This window comes from Suricata suricatta, chromosome 16 (genome assembly GCF_006229205.1).
Source record: "Suricata suricatta isolate VVHF042 chromosome 16, meerkat_22Aug2017_6uvM2_HiC, whole genome shotgun sequence".
In the NCBI taxonomy this organism is placed as follows: Eukaryota; Metazoa; Chordata; class Mammalia; order Carnivora; family Herpestidae; genus Suricata; species Suricata suricatta.
Window position 1 is genome coordinate 29,079,661 of NC_043715.1, and position 16,195 is coordinate 29,095,855.

Here is a 16,195-nt window from a genome sequence, read left to right on the forward strand (position 1 = left end):
CACAGATTATTCAAAGTTTGCATATGACAGAAATGCATCCTTCCATAATTCTAAGTTTGAAATCTTCTTGTTTTTTTTATGTAATGGAATTACATGAGCCCACTCAGACGTGTGTATTCATATATATTAACAAAGAGATTTCATCTTTATTGAGTAAAAAAAGAAATGTCTCATCTTATTTAGAAGCCTATGACTGTCATTAAAAGTGACCGGCTAGGATTAAGAATTAAGTTGGACAGGTCTTCTTATACCCTTTTCACCAACAATAGGATTTCTATCCACAAAGAGAGCCATAAGTGGCCCTCATCAGACACAGCCTTTAGTGGAATGAACTTGAAAATGAACCTTATATAAAGGTGTTGGTCTACACCAACTATAGCGCTAAAGTCACTCTTTAAGCCCTGATCACTATCACTCACTCTTCCTTAAATAAGCCTGGGGAGAGGAGATAACCTATCAACTCTAAGGAACAAAGCCCAAACACCCCATCATTAAAGGCTGTGCAGGCTGAGGTCAACTAATTGCCCTACGCTCTAGCAGTAAGAACACAGCTAGTTTCTGACACAGAGATTGAGAAAACCAAACACAAGCCATTTTAAGTAATGTATGAGCACGAATCAACCTTCCATTCTCAAGCAAAACCAGAAATTATGGTGTATAAACCCAGATTATTACACGTAGTTCTGATCAAGAAAAACCTCACAAGCCATAAGTACTTATTCACATACTATTGGGACAACTACTTAAATAACACTGTTCAAAATAAAGTTACTACACTCTGCAGTGTAAGAGACTTGCTAAGAGTGTGAATACGAAATGATGTGATTTTTCGGGGAAAAATTCCTCACTTCATATTCAGGCATATATGGTCCATAAAATGACAAAACCTGAATTCAGAGACAGAAACTTCTTCCACAAATCCTTTTATTTTAGACCTGGGCTGCGAACATCAAAGTTTAATGTGAACCAATACCGGACAAATAAAAGAAAGTACTTCTTGTAGACACCCTTAGAATCTACTAATGCCATTCATATTCCTACAGGAAGATACAGAACAAAAACTTAAATGCTTCAAAGAACAGGTTAGCTGATCAATTAATCACAAATTCATAAGGGGTAACAAGAGTAAACCAAGAATTTAGGAGAGGCAGGTCCCAAGAAACACTTTCGGTGGTTTTAAGTTCAATGCTCAAATCAGTAATACTGCAGGAAAAAGAGGGTGTGGTGCCTAAATCTGCTTTGTCGCCCTCAGAGGCAAGAGCTCGGCTACATCCCTGCTCTATGACTCTGCATGAAGGGGTCCCCACTTGAGCCTTTCATGCAGATGACAACAGAAGGAGAAGTTGGCTGGACATCAACCTGGGGTCATAAAATCTATCCTTCATTTCCCCTCTTCAGACTATCTCAGAGGCAGGGGGGATGAGATAATGGCAGTTGGTGGGAACAGGGTGGGTGGGCACATTCATTTCGAGGGAGATGGAGCTGAGAGGGACATTTCTTCCATGGACATTCAAAAGAGCCAACCTTCATATCCAAACTCTCCAACCCAGGGCGCAGTAGATACTCAATATATGTCTGACGAATGAATGGATACATGAATTCCTCAGTACTCCTTGTCAAAGGTTCCACTCGGTTAATACACAAAGGGAATGCACCAGAATGGCATTTTCTTGGAGAGAAAAACATTTGATACAAATCCTCGAGAGATGGGGAGGACAACCACTGTGCTCCACTTTCCCCATTCACTCGCTTCGCCTTCCCATATGTCCCAAATTTCACTATCTAAAAGATTCTCCCACACTCAGCAAGATTCAAAAGACAAAAAAACAAAAGAATGTTGCTACGTCCAGTCAAATGTGATTTCAGTCACATCAGTGACTCCTGTTATTCAGTCTTCCACAGATCAGTGCAGAGGGACAGATTTCCCACAGTGGGAGCTGGGATGGAGAACATGGTCTCAACCGTGGTCTGGTAGTTGTTCCAGAAAGTCCCATTAGACCATTAGACGGAGACGAAGATTATTCTCCCTCCTCTTAACACGTGACTTTTTATCAGGCCCTCAGTGATATAGCAACATAGCAACTAAGTCTATCTTTCTTTCATAAGTGAAACCCAAAGGCCTGATGTATGTACTGTTCGAATGTAGAAATATTGCTACATACTCATGGCGGTGGAGGGTGGGAAATAAAGCCAAATGGAGGGACCGCTCTTCTCCATGTCAGATGCTGCAAGGCGAGATGCTTCCTTCGATCAAGTGCCGAAGCGCTTGGAGATCGTCAGCTGAGAAGTACAAGCTAACCCAAGCAGGTGCTCTGCTTTACTCCTTTCAGCTGAACAAAAGCCAGACACCCTCATTTTGCCACATTCATTGTACACCGAACTGTTCAGGGCAAGGAGTACCAGTTGCCTCCGGGTCATGAAATAATACTGAAAACTTTATAATCATTCATTGATTAAGTTTTCAGCATACTATATCATTTGAATCCAATGGGAGCATAAAGAGCTATTTGTGAGGTCAACCACGGTACAGACAGATGCTGACTTGCTATTGATGGCAAGGTGGAAAGAAATTGCTAAATACAGCAGATCAATACCTCGTTTCACTGTTACAGCCTTCTGCAGACATAAAATATATATCTTTACAGCCACAAAAATAATAATAATGAAAGTGGGAGATAAATGCTTCCCTCAAGGTAAACTATTTGATTAGCTAAGGGCAAAGGTGACAGCGGCAGTTACACTAAAGTAACTTTATAGTCTTAAATAAAAACAGGAGGAAGAGCAGTAGATGAAATGGCAGAATGAGTCGGGACACATAGGCGATTCAGATACAACTCTTTAAAATGACAGTGATAGGCAAAGGGCCACCAAAATCTAAGATGTTCCTGTAGGTCACAAAGATAGGTTCCTGAGATCTATTTGTCGTACGGCTTCACACAAAACACTTCTAAATAAAGTGTTTTCTGTTGTTGATGGAGAACAAATAGAGGGTTGAGGATAAATAAATGCTCTATAAAGTGTAAAACACAAACAAAACACTCAACTCCCGGTTTAGACACAATTGCATTTCACCAGAAATACTGAGAGACAACCGTATCTTTAGCACCTTACTCGATTTATAAAACAAATTTATAACATGGTTCTTGGCCAGAGGGAGCTTTTAATCTCTGTAGGGAAAAAAGGATTATAGAAAATACTACTAGATATAAGCAATAATAAGATGCGATATCTAAAATGACCCAATGTCAAGATCTATGGTACCATACACCAATTAAGTGCACCATATGCAAACTTCCTATTGTTACCACATTCTGACATAGGCAATAAGGTCAGCAAGGAAAGAGATGAAAGAAATAATCCTCAAACGCTTCGTGAAAGAGGGAGAACTTGAGGCAATTCCTTAGGGATTGGTGGATCTTACACAATACCATCAAATTAGTCTTCACTTGGCGGAGATGAAACTTGCTTTGTAAATCCCCATAGTTTGAGATTAAAAACAACCAAACCAAATTTACCATCAATTATCTGAGATATAAAGTCTCATAGGAACCTTTAAAAATAGCCAAGAGGGTATTTTTGTTTTCAAAAGTTATCCCTACGTTTGCTGGCTAGCAATGAGCTGCTAAAAAATGGGGGTGGGGGGGCACGCTCCACCGGAAACCACAACACTGAAACGTCAGGGATTATATGAAGACCTTCGGTGAATATTATTCTAAAAAAATATTTAATAATTACACAAAGAAGAACACTCAGCACTTTGTATGGCATTTAGCAATTTACTTTTTTTAATCTTTTCTAAGATTTATTTATTTTTGACAGAGAGAGCACTAGTGAGGGAGGGGCAGAGAGAAAGAAAGAAACACAGAATACGAAGCAGGCTCCTGGCTCTGAGCTGTCAGCACAGAGCCTGACACAGGGCTCGAACCCATGACCCGTGAGATCATGACCTGAGCTGAAGTCGGACGCTTAACCGACTGAGCCACCCAGGCGCCCCTCATTTGGCAACTTAAAACCAACCTGTTACTCTAGGACTGACGTATCAGGCGGTGTTGATTTTCCAAGAAAAATGGGCAATCTTAAGAAACAAGTGATATAATACCACCCCTCTATAGCAGTAAACAAAATAAGTTAAAAATAAAAATAAATCTCAGTGCCAGAGAAGCAATGACATTGTAATGTTAATTATAACTGAAAGAGAAGGCATAATTACATATTTATTTTTCCTCCAAATAAGAATTCTAAAAAGCTGTGTAGCACCAGGATGGCTCAGTTAGTTAAGTCTCTGACTCTTGATTTTGGCTCAGGTCATGATCTCATGGTTCGAGCCCTGCATCCAGCTCTGCACTGACAGACAGCTCGGAGTCTACCTGGGATTCTCTCTCTGCCCCTCCCCTGCTTGTACGTGTGCGCACACACATGTGCACACGCACACTCTCTCTCTCTCAAAACAAGTAATACTTTTTTAAAAAGGCTGCTCGAAGGCCTATAAAAATGGAAAAGAAATGTTATCAATTTTATAACTTGTTATCAATTTATATAAATTACACAAGCTCTTCAGTCTTTATTTTGGAAAAAGAGCATAATGTCTCTAGCATTCTTCTACGGAGGAAATGCAATTGAACCACAAAGCTCACGCCCTCTGGCAGTGCACATCCCTTTCACTGACTGTGTGGTGACGTGCAGTCTAGCATGCCCCACGCAAATGAGAAGGTTTTTTTATGCTAGTAACTAGAAACTCTCTGGGTGCGTGAAGGCTCCTAGGTCTCCAGTGTACTAAGGCTCTCTCAGTAATGAGCAGTAGAAAATCTAGTCTCAGAAAACATTCAATCAACAAATACTTACTGTGTCTCTGTCCACAAAGTTGTGTTACACGTTTCAGAGGATGTGTGCATACATTTCTGTGTGTGTGTATATAATACACAGATTTTTTTTAATTCTTTCTCCTCCAAAGAACTTGATATTATATTGGGAAATAGAGCCGGGAGAGGAGTAAGACAAGAATAGTAAGACCCTTCTATTTTAAATCATATTTTTATCTATATAGCATTTTTAATGTTGGGCCCAAGACTACATGCATCACAGAACCAAAATATAATCTGCAGAACTAAGAAATACTAAGTGATAAGCGCTACAAAAACATGCACAGATTGCTACAGGAACACAGAAAAGAAAATTATTTTCAAGATTTTGAAATGCTTTTCATAAAAAAAAAAAAGGAAATAAATTAACTAAGTATTCATCTCAAGAATTGGGTAAAATAAAAACAGAAGTAGTTTAAGCAATGCTGCAGGAATGACACAATAAATATTGAGGTAAAAATTAATTAGCATAACAAATTCAAGAGATAGTTTAAAAGATAAATGTAGGCCACAAGCAAATAGAATCAAGTTTTGAAGACACTACATGAATTCATAAAGTAAAAATTAAAAAGATATGAAAATATGGAATATTTTTATTATAAAACTGCACAGCTCTATCTTTCAAGCCAGAGAATGTTATGTTCTGTGCTGTGAGACCTCAATTTCTGAGAAAGCATAATGACCAAAATTTACTCAAAAAGAAAAAATTATATAGACCACTAACTAGACAAGATATTGGTGCAGTTATCCAAAAATTACCTTCCCTAACATCACATGAAGAGATTTACAAGGAATTTGGTTCAAATATCCTAGGGAAAAATAATTCCAATGCTTTTTAAAAGGCTCTAGTGGGGCGCCTGGGTGGCTCAGTCAGTTGAGCCTCCGACTTCGGCTCAGGTCAGATCTCAGGTTCGTGGGTTTGAGCCCCGCGTCAGGCTCTGTGCTGACAGCTAGCTCAGAGCCTGGAGCCTGCTTCCGGTTCTTCGTCTCCTTCTCTCTCTGCCCCTCCGCCTCTCATGCTCTGTCTCTCTATCAAAAATAAAGAAAACATTTAAAAAAATAAAAATAAAAAAAATAAAAGGCTCTAGAGCACAGAAAGAGGAAAATGGTACAATTCATTTTATGACACAGGCTTATCTAGGATAGCAAAACTTGACAAAAGGAAGCACAAAAAGGAATGTTTCCCAATATTTTCACAGATAAATAATCTTCCCTCCACCATTAGCCGATGAGAATCAGCCAAGAGAGTCTTATTAAATTGTACTGTGGTTTGAATTATGACCACAACATGCATGTTAAACATGCCTCACAAGGTTCTGATACGCCCTGTGGCTAACTCTCACCCAGCGCCCTTGGTAATCACTGCGACGGACCCGCCTCGCTTCCCGAATGGAAATGCTACAAGGTGGAGTTCAGTGGTGTGTTCAAACAGAATGCGACCAGGCAGGATTGATGCCAAAGAACCAATATTAGAAACTATATTCATAGGTTATAGTCTATCAGTAAAAGTCAGACGTTACCATCTAAATAAATGTCTAAAGGTCAACAATACATTCAACAAGGGGCAACTGGGTGGCTCTGTCAGTTAAGCATCCAACTTCAGCTCAGGTCATGATCTTACAGATTGTGAGTTCAAGCCCCGCATCAGGCTCTGTGCTGACAACAGAGCTTCGGGTACTCTGCCCCCTTTAACCCCCCCACCCTACCCTGCCCTTCCTCTGCTTGTACTCTCTCTTTCTCTAAAATAGAAAGAAACATTTTCATATATATATATATATATATATATATATATATATATATATACACACACACATATATTCATGAATTCAACCTCAGTCCCTAGGAAAAGAGTAAACAAAAATCAAAGATTGTTGTCAACAATTACCATTATACTTAATACCAGAATCCTGAAACATAACTAGTAAATGTATGACTATCACCTCTACTTAAAGGGTTTAGACAATGTAATAACACAAGAAAAAAAAAAAGGAGAGTATAATTACTGACAGGGGAAAAACCAAATTTATTGCAGATGATTAAAGTATATGCCTAATATATACTTAGAAACCCAAGAAAATCAAGCAAAAAATATTAGAATAAGAATATTTCCATATTGTGGCCAATTATAAGAACACACAAGACAAGCTTTCCCCATACTCTAAAATACAATTTAAAATTATCCCATTTGCAATAGTAACCAAAAATAGTGATCAAATATGTAAAACACACAGTAATAAACCCAAAAGGTAATAAATAGTATTTAACTGAATAAAATTACAAAATTTTCTGAGGATCATGAAAAAGAGCTTAAATATATATAAAGACAGATAACACTATTGGATGAGGAAAAAAATTTTAAGTTTATTTTTGAGAGAGCGAGTGAGAGCGGGGGAGGGGCAGAGAGTGAGGGAGAGTGAAGAACTCCCAATGCAGGGCTCGATCTCACTAACCAGGAGATCATGACCTGACCTGAAATCAAGAGTCAGACACTTAACCAAATGCGCCACCCAGGTGACCCAGAGGAGAACATTTTTTACCATAATTATTTCAGTTCTTTCCAGGTTAAGTCATAAATTTAATGCAATAATAATTAAAATACTAAAGGGGTGATATACCCAAGAGACTTAACAAGTGATTTTTTTTTTTAAGCTAATCTGGAAAACCTGTTAAGTTGTCCTCTTACAAAAGCAGAGAGCCGAAGAACTTCTGAGAACAAAGAACAGTCACGCAGGTCTTGTGCTGCCAGAACCCGGAAGACATCATAAAACTCTGGTAATTAAAATGGCATACGGAGAACAACAGACAAAACAAAAGAAACAATAAAACCAAATAAAAACAAACAAAAAGCAGATCTGAGTATTCTGGCATTTCAGTTAGTTAATTTGCCTAATTCCCAGGTGGAAACTGGTGAACCATATGGGAGGAAAAAGTTAGACAGCTACTCCATTTCATACACCAACTAAATTCTGGATGCATTACGAGAATGATATAAAAATATTAAAACACAAAATACCTAGGACATATAAGTGACTAATTAAGCTGATATTTAGGTGGGAAAAGTTTCTCTATGTGTAAAGAACAAAAAACTTGTGAACAACAAAAAATACAAAAGTAAAAGGCAGGCAATAAACAAACTAGAAAATGCATGTCCATTACTTGATTAACAAATAATAATATCCCTAGTATTGAAGAATTCTTACAAATCAATAGGAAAAGATAAACATACACTACCAAAATGAACAAAGGCTATATAAACAAGCAAATCACAAAAGAAACATATTTTTTGGTCAATAAACACGATGAGAGGGAATTCAACCATTACTCAGTAATTAAAAAAATACAAATAGGGGGGAAGAAAATACACATTAGTTCTACAATGAGCTCCTAATTCATCACCTCCAAATTGGCAAATATTTTTACTTTACACGAATTCCCAGTACTGGAGAGGACGTGACCAAGGCGTTTTCTTAGGCAGTGTTTACTACAGTACAAACTGGCATCACTTCTCTGGGGTGATAATTTGACAGTGGAATCCTGATCTCTTTACAAATGTTAACCTGACAATCTGCCTTTTTTTTATTTACCCTGTGGAAAATATCAAAGGTTGGCACAAAGATTTATGTGCAAGAACAGTCACTGAAAGATAATTTATAATACCAGGAAAAAAAATCCATATGATGAAATACTACATAATGGAAATCCATATGAAGAAATACTTTATGTTTTTGTTTAAAATACCTTATATAAATATATTTTAGATAAAACTGGGCTCATAGTGATATATGGTGCTTATAATAGGTATATAATAGGCATAATAAGAATAATACAGTATTTTAACAAATACATCAATATACTAACACAGAGGTTATCCCTGGAAAATTATAGGCTTTTTATTCTCCTGCTTGGTATTCTTCTGTATTTTTAAATGTTTCTAATATGACAAACTATCACATAACTGGAAAAATAATATTTTAAATAAGAAATGCTTAATTATCTTCTATGCCACACATATTGTGGTCATACATTTACAAAGCTATCTTTCATTTGCTACAGGTTAAAAGTAATTTCATCACCTACAGTCACATCCATGGTAATATTAATAACAGCTGATGCTTATCAAACACTTACATAGACCCAACACTACTCTAAATCATTTACATATATTAAATCATTTAATTCTCACACTATTATAATCCCCATTTTACAGCTCAAGATTGAGGCTCAAGATTAGGTGACTTGCCCAAGATCACCCAGCTAATAAGTAGGGAGGAAACAAGCCCAACTGGGTCCAAAATCCATACTCTTAAGCACAACAGGCTACCGTCTCTCCTGATAAACTATACTATAAAGCAACACGACTGATTTACAATATAAGTGTCAGAACATAAACAATCAAATAAGCACTATCCTCCTTAAAGTAGTCTCCATGGGAAACTATACCTATCCAAAACCATGGTCACTGATCAAAACATTTTTGGAAATCTTTCCTTTGACGGTCTCCAGGGGGCAGTAACAGTGAGAAAAGAGGAGATTTCTATCAAACAGCCAGGAATCATTCAGCTGCAAGTCTTAAGAGTGTGATTAAACTGCACAGTTCTGCTTTGGGTAACACAAGAAAAATCGATGAGGCTGATTTCACTATTGGACCCATAACGGGTGTCCGCTTCCCCGGGACTACATTCACAGGAGGCTTTCTCCGCTTGCTGTACCGCAATTATGGTAATTATTTGCTCACCGAGCCGAGGTCCTCCACGGCAAAGATTGTATCTTATTCATCTTTGCATTTCCAGCACCTAACACAATTCTTGGCACACAAAGAGTGCTGATTAAGTATTTCTGGATGCGCTCTAAGAGAATGCCATACAAAGTGTTCCAAGCAATGACAATACAGAAGAATAAATAAAAATATCACAAGGAGAGCCTCTGAGCCTGTGTACAGATAAACATAGAATGTAGACTAAAATGGAAATTTTAAGGCATAATTCCTACAATTCTAAATATTAGAGAAGATAAAACTCTGTTTTTCACAGGTCTTCTTATAGCAATTCCTAGCTACAGTCATTTCACAAAACACAAGGAGGGGAGCAGACATGCCTCATTGTCTAAAAAGCAATCTACTGAACCAAGGATGCAGAAATAACCATAAACTTTCTCAGACACCGATGCAAAAACACATCTGCTACACACAAGACACCAGGATGCATCCTGCCTTTGGGTTCAATCGACAAAGCACAACGCGGTGCCTGAAATATAAATCAAAGCACCTTACATCCCTGGTACTTATTGACATTTGCTACCTGCAAATTTCTAATATGTGCAAGATGGGCCTATTTTTATTTACAGCACAAACCACGGACTGAATGTAAAACAAGATGCTTAATAAATCCAGAGGAACATAAAACACCAGCATAACTCAGACAGCAAGACAGACACTCACTCCTTAATTAAGTGGGTGATGTTCTGTTTAAAACAAAAAGACAACCCTGGGCTACAGCTAAGATTAAGCGCTCAGTGTTGCGAGGGAAACGCCAACCATTTTCAGGGCAGGGGCTTTAAATCATGAAAAATAAACCATCTAATAGTCTGTATTCAATAGTAAGTAGACAGTCAGGACACAGACTGATTTGGATTAACACATTTTCAGTTATAACAAGTAATTTTACAGAGGATTAGTATCTTGATGGCCTGATCAATATGAGGCACCACTGCTATTACAGATGAAGAGAAAATTGCCCCTCTGGTAATAAAGTGTGCGTGTCTTCGTTCTCCTTCATTTGCTGAGTCCATTACTGCGAATGGTTCCAGCATTAACAGCTGAGGCAATTTAAGCAGCAGGGGTCTGATGAATTTAAAAGCTGGGCACACCAGCTACTCATCCTTTCCTCCCCTTTCAGGCTGCATATGCAACTCGTCGGCCTGGCTGCTGGCAATCCAAGAATCCTGTTTTATGAAAACGATGACTACGATGCAATTTCCCAATCACTGTCTCATTAAGAGTGTTACCAGTCAATAATGTGAGTAAAACAAAAACTGCTCCCAGCACACTGGCTGCTGATTCTGCAAAAAAAAATTGCCAACTATTTACCTAAATAACAAGATTGACGGGACAACAGCCTAGGGTCCACATAAACTGTAACATTTTCATTCATTTGCCTGATGCCAGTCTCCGGCAAACACAAAACAAAAAGAGCCCGTTCACGCAGACAGGAGAAAAAAAATTCATCAGTAAAATGTTCCATCTCTGTTTTCCAAAAATGGCAAACTGGAAAACAATGAGATAATGGACTGCTGGACACGGACACAGAAAATCCATATTAACACAGCCTTGAGACTTTTAACGATGCCCAATTCAACAGTGAGTTAAATTTGCCACATCAGCCCATTTTAGATGATTATTAGAGAAGTGCTGGCCCTCGAGGCTCAGCCTTGAATGATCCAGTCACTAAAGAAGGTGCCAAAGGGCAGACTTAGGGCTAATGCAGGAATCAGAACTCCGAATTTTCTGATCACAAACAGTTATGAAAACGCTCAGGCACTGGCAACATATCTCCTCCTCAGATCAGATACAACGTAATTTGGTCCTTCAGACTGAGTTCTGTACTTGCTTTCTACCAGCTGTAAAGGTCTCAACTGCCATTTATCCATATGGCAGTTCTTTCACATAAAGGAAGGCCTGGTCCCTTTGCAAGCAGGTCATTTCCAAAACTAGAGAGCAAATAAATGATCCTCATGGCAAGAGGACAGACGCTCACAGCATAAAAAAAACGCGAGCACCTTATGCAAGGTTCAGCTTTCAAACATGCACTGGCCTTGCGGACAAACGTGATGCCGAGGACAAAGGTGTGGAAACTTCCTACCAATGCAAATCTTCATCTCCTGAACGTTTCCTAATCCAGCCCCAAATTCCCCAAGGTTCCTCACCAAAACTGGTGAGACAGTTTTGTAAAATAACACAAAATCAGTGAGTACATAACAGAGGGTCAAGTGAATGTGGTTTAGCAGAACTCTAAATTTACCTTCTCTGAACCGTACCTTTTGTTTAAATTCCAAAAGTACCATCTCAGTGATAAAGTTCCTGTCTTCTAGAGATTAGAAAGTCACACGTTCAATGTAACTTTATCAAGAAATCTAGCATAATAAACTACCATCAACAAAACACACTAACCTCCAGGGTAAACTAGCATTTTAAATTTAAAAGGAGCACTAGAAAACAATTGTTGGCAGTTGCTAAAGCATGTGCTGGAGAGAAGAATCCTGTGTCTCAAAATTAATACCTACACCTATGGTATGTCAAGTAATTTAAAATCCATATTTAACCATTTTGTATTTCTTTCAAATGTTCCGGCTTCAACTCTCACTAGTGAAAAGCCTAATGACCAATAATAATGGGAGATGCTTTAGGGAATTCACTCATTTTTTTGATAAATACGTATGGAATATTTACAATATGCCTGGAACTGTGTGACGTACCAGGGATAGAACGGTGAATAACAAAACTAACCATGGTCTCTACTTCCTTGTAGCAAACAGTCTAAATGTCAATACCTATATTGCTAGACTTAGCCACAATAGAATCCAATCGGCAGCCAATATGATAATGATAAGGGTCACACGTAACTGTATCAGACACTCCAGGCTGTCAACTATTCAATCTTTCTTCATCAGATACTTACAAATGTCTCTTACGTGCAAGATACTCTGCTGGGTACCATACAGAGATGGAAGGATGAGTTAGATACCAGTGCAGTCTTCAGAGAAGCTAATGGCTGTCTAAAGTGTCTAAGACTATTTTCAGGCAGAAAACTTAGTTTGCAAAACCAACACTAACATGGTCATGCAAAGTAACAAGAAGTCAATGTGACTCAATGGGTTAGCTAGTTCACTTTTCAAGGAAGGTATTTAAAGTGGTTTGGAAACCATGAACAAATAAACTAATAATCCTTCTATCTAGAGAAGGCAATCTACACTACTAATAAGTGATTAAAGGTTGATCCATACACTCGAAGAGTGATCAAGCAAATGATAAAGATAGACATGAGCGGGGGCGGGGGGGGGGGGGGGGGGGGGGGGGGGGGGGGGGGGGGTGGAGGAAATCACACCGGAATCTGCCAGGGGAAGTTTTAATTCTTTAAGTCTGCTGGTCATCGGCCACCACCAAAAGTGTTCTACGTTTAGGTTCCTAAATTTGCAACAGATAAACTGGCAAAATAATCCACAATGGTCCATGGTGAAGGTCGGGACCAAAAGAACCTTTTCAGAACCTTACTAAAATGCCAAACTGCAAAAAATAAAATAAAGCTGAAATAAAAAGACCCAATGAATACAGACACAAACAACAAACTTCCTTTTATTCAGCTATTATATTTATAACTTATTAGACAGTATAACATAAAGTTTATCTTATTAACTGATATTAAGAAAATAGCCCAAAAACAGAAGACTTGTTTAATGATTTTTATTTGAAACAGCAAGTTTATTCTGGATATGTTCCTTCACTGATGAAAATCTACATTACGTAAACAAAATCATTATGTTCCTAATAACTGTATAGCCCTCTCAGTAATAAATTGAAACTAGTTATATTTTCAGTAATTTAAAAAAAATGATCTTACCCAAGCCAACAGAGAAATCTTTGAAAATAACTTAGAATTCAAGATCTACACCTTTCCACTCCATGACTAAAAAACAGTTCTAATACTCGATCAAAATACCAACAGCATTTTTTACAGAATTAGAACAAAGAAGCCTAAAGTTTGTACGGAGCCACAAAAAAATCCCAAATAATCAAAACAATTTTGCAAAAGAAAAACAAAGATGGAATTATCACAATTCCAGATTTCAAGTTATACTACAAAGCTGTAGTCATCAAAATGGTATGGCACTGGCACAAAAACAAACATGGATCAATGGAACAGAATAGAAAGCGCAGAGATAAACCCATGAGTATATGGTCAACTAACCTTTGAAAAAGGAGGAAAGAATATGCAATGGGCTAAGTCTCTTCAACAAATGGCCCTGGGAAGACTGGATAGTTACATGCAAAGGAATGATATTGGACAACTTTCTTATACCATACAAAAGGATTAACTCAAGATAGATTAAGGACCTAAATGTGAGACCTGAAACCATATAAATCCTAGAAGACAGGATAGGCAGTAATTTATCTGCCATCAGTCATAACAAAATTTTTTTAGATATGTCTCTTGCACTGTTGATGGGAATGCAAACTGGTGCAGCTACTCTGTAAAACAGTACGGAGCTTCCTCAAAAAGTCAAATACAGAACTACCCTATGATCCAGCTACTGTACTACTTGGTATTTACCCAAAAAATTCAAAAACACCAAGGCAAAGGGATACATGAACCTCTAGGTTTATTGCAGCATTACAGACAAGAGCCGAATTATGAAAGTAGTCCAAGGGTCCATCAATAGCTGAATGGATAAAGACGATGAGATATATGTATAATGAGAGTAAAATATTACTCAGCAATATAAAAGATGAACTCTTGCCATGTGCAATGACACAGACGAGAGTTAGAGCATATAATGAATGCTAAGTGAAAATAAGTCAGAGAAACACAAATAACATTATTTTACTTCTATACGGAATTTAAGGAAAAAAAACAAAGAAAGAGGAAAAAAAGACAAACCAAAAAACAGACTCTTGACTATAGAGGACAAACAGATGGTTACCAGAGGGGAGAGGGCCAGTGGGTGAGTGAAACAAGTCAAGGGGATTAAGAGACACGTACCATCCTCTACCTCATAAAGACCATATATAAAGACCCACAGCTAATATCATCCTAAATGGAGAAAAACTGATAGCTTCTTGAGTCACGAACAGGACAGGGATGTCTGCTCTCACCACTGTTGCTCAACGTAGGACTGGAAGTCCTAGTCTCAGCAATCAGACAACAAGAAGAAATAAAAGGCATCCAAATCGGCAAGAAAGAACTCAAACTTTCACTCTTCACAGATGACATGATACTCAATGTGGAAAACCCAAAAGATTTCACCAAAAAACTGCAAGAACTGATACATGAATTCAGCAAAGTCCAATGATGTAAAATTAATGTAGAGAAATCAGTTGCATGTCTATACACCAATAATGAAGCAGCAGAAAGAGAAACCAAGGAATCGATCTCATTTACAACTGCACCAAAAACCATAAATTATGTAGGAATAAACCTAACCAAAGAGATAAAAGATCTATACACTGAAAACTATAGAAAGCTTATGAAAAAATTTGAAGAAGACACAACAAAATGGAGAAACATTCCATGCTCATGGATTGGAAGAACAAATTATTGTTGAAATGTCGATACTACCCAAAGCAATCTACACGTTCAATGCAATCCTCATCAAAATAACACTAGCATTTTTCACAGAGTTAGAACAAACAATTCTAAAATTTGTATGGAACCAGAAAAGACAAACCGCCAAAGCAATGTCAAAAAAGAAATCCAAAGCTGGAGGCATCACAATTCCAGACTTCAAAATGTGTTACAAACCTGTAATCATCAAGACAGTATGGTACTGGCACAAAAAAAGACACATGGATTAATGGAACAGAACAGAGAACCCAGAAATGGACCCACAAATGTATGGTCAACTTATCTTCAACAAAGCAGTAAAAAATATCAATGGAAAAAAAAGACCATCTCTTCAACAAATGCTGCTGGGGAAACTGAACAACATGCAGAAGAATGAACCTAGACCACTTTCTTACACCATACACAAAAATAAACTCAAAATGGATAAAAGACCTAAATGTGAGACAAGAAAGCATCAAAATCCTGGGGGACAAAACAGGCAACAACCTCTTTGACCTTGGCCACAATAACTTCTTATTAAACATGTCTCCGGAGGCAAGGTAAACAAAGGCAAAAATGAACTACTGGTACCTCATCAAGACAAAAAGAGAAGGAAACAATCAAAATAATTAAAAGGCAGCCTACAGAATCGAAGAAGACATTTGCAAATAACATATTGATAAAGGGTTAGTATCTAAAATCTATAAAGAACTTCTCAAACTCAACACCCAAAAAACAAATAATCCAGTGAAGAAATGGGCAAAAGACATGAATAGACGCTTCTCCAAAGAAGACATCCAGATGGCTGACACATGAAAAATGCCCAACATCATTCATTATCAAATCAAAACCACAATGAGATATCACCTCACACCTGTCAGAATGGCTAAAATTGACACCTCAGGAAAGAACAGATGTTGGCAAGGATGTAGAGAAAGGTGGAGCACTTACTTAATGCACTGTTGGTCGGAATGCAAACTGGTGCAGCCACTCTGGAAAACGGTATGGAGGCTCCTCAAAAAA

The 16,195-nt window shown here is 37.8% G+C and overlaps 1 protein-coding gene and 1 long non-coding RNA gene across 6 annotated transcripts in view; one reads left to right on the forward strand and one right to left on the reverse strand.

Annotated features, from left to right (window-relative positions):
* The window catches only part of FTO (FTO alpha-ketoglutarate dependent dioxygenase), a 375,692-nt gene that overhangs the window by 349,696 nt on the left and 9,801 nt on the right, over nucleotides 1-16,195 (reverse strand). The gene's annotated exons all lie outside the window — the stretch shown is intronic.
* LOC115281256 overlaps nucleotides 1-16,195 on the forward strand; it is a 35,193-nt gene that overhangs the window by 12,671 nt on the left and 6,327 nt on the right. For both annotated transcript variants that reach the window (XR_003904195.1, XR_003904194.1), the window contains 2 exons: nucleotides 7,509-7,631; nucleotides 10,754-10,873. This is a non-coding gene — a long non-coding RNA (uncharacterized LOC115281256). The remainder of the gene's footprint in view (nucleotides 1-7,508; nucleotides 7,632-10,753; nucleotides 10,874-16,195) is intronic.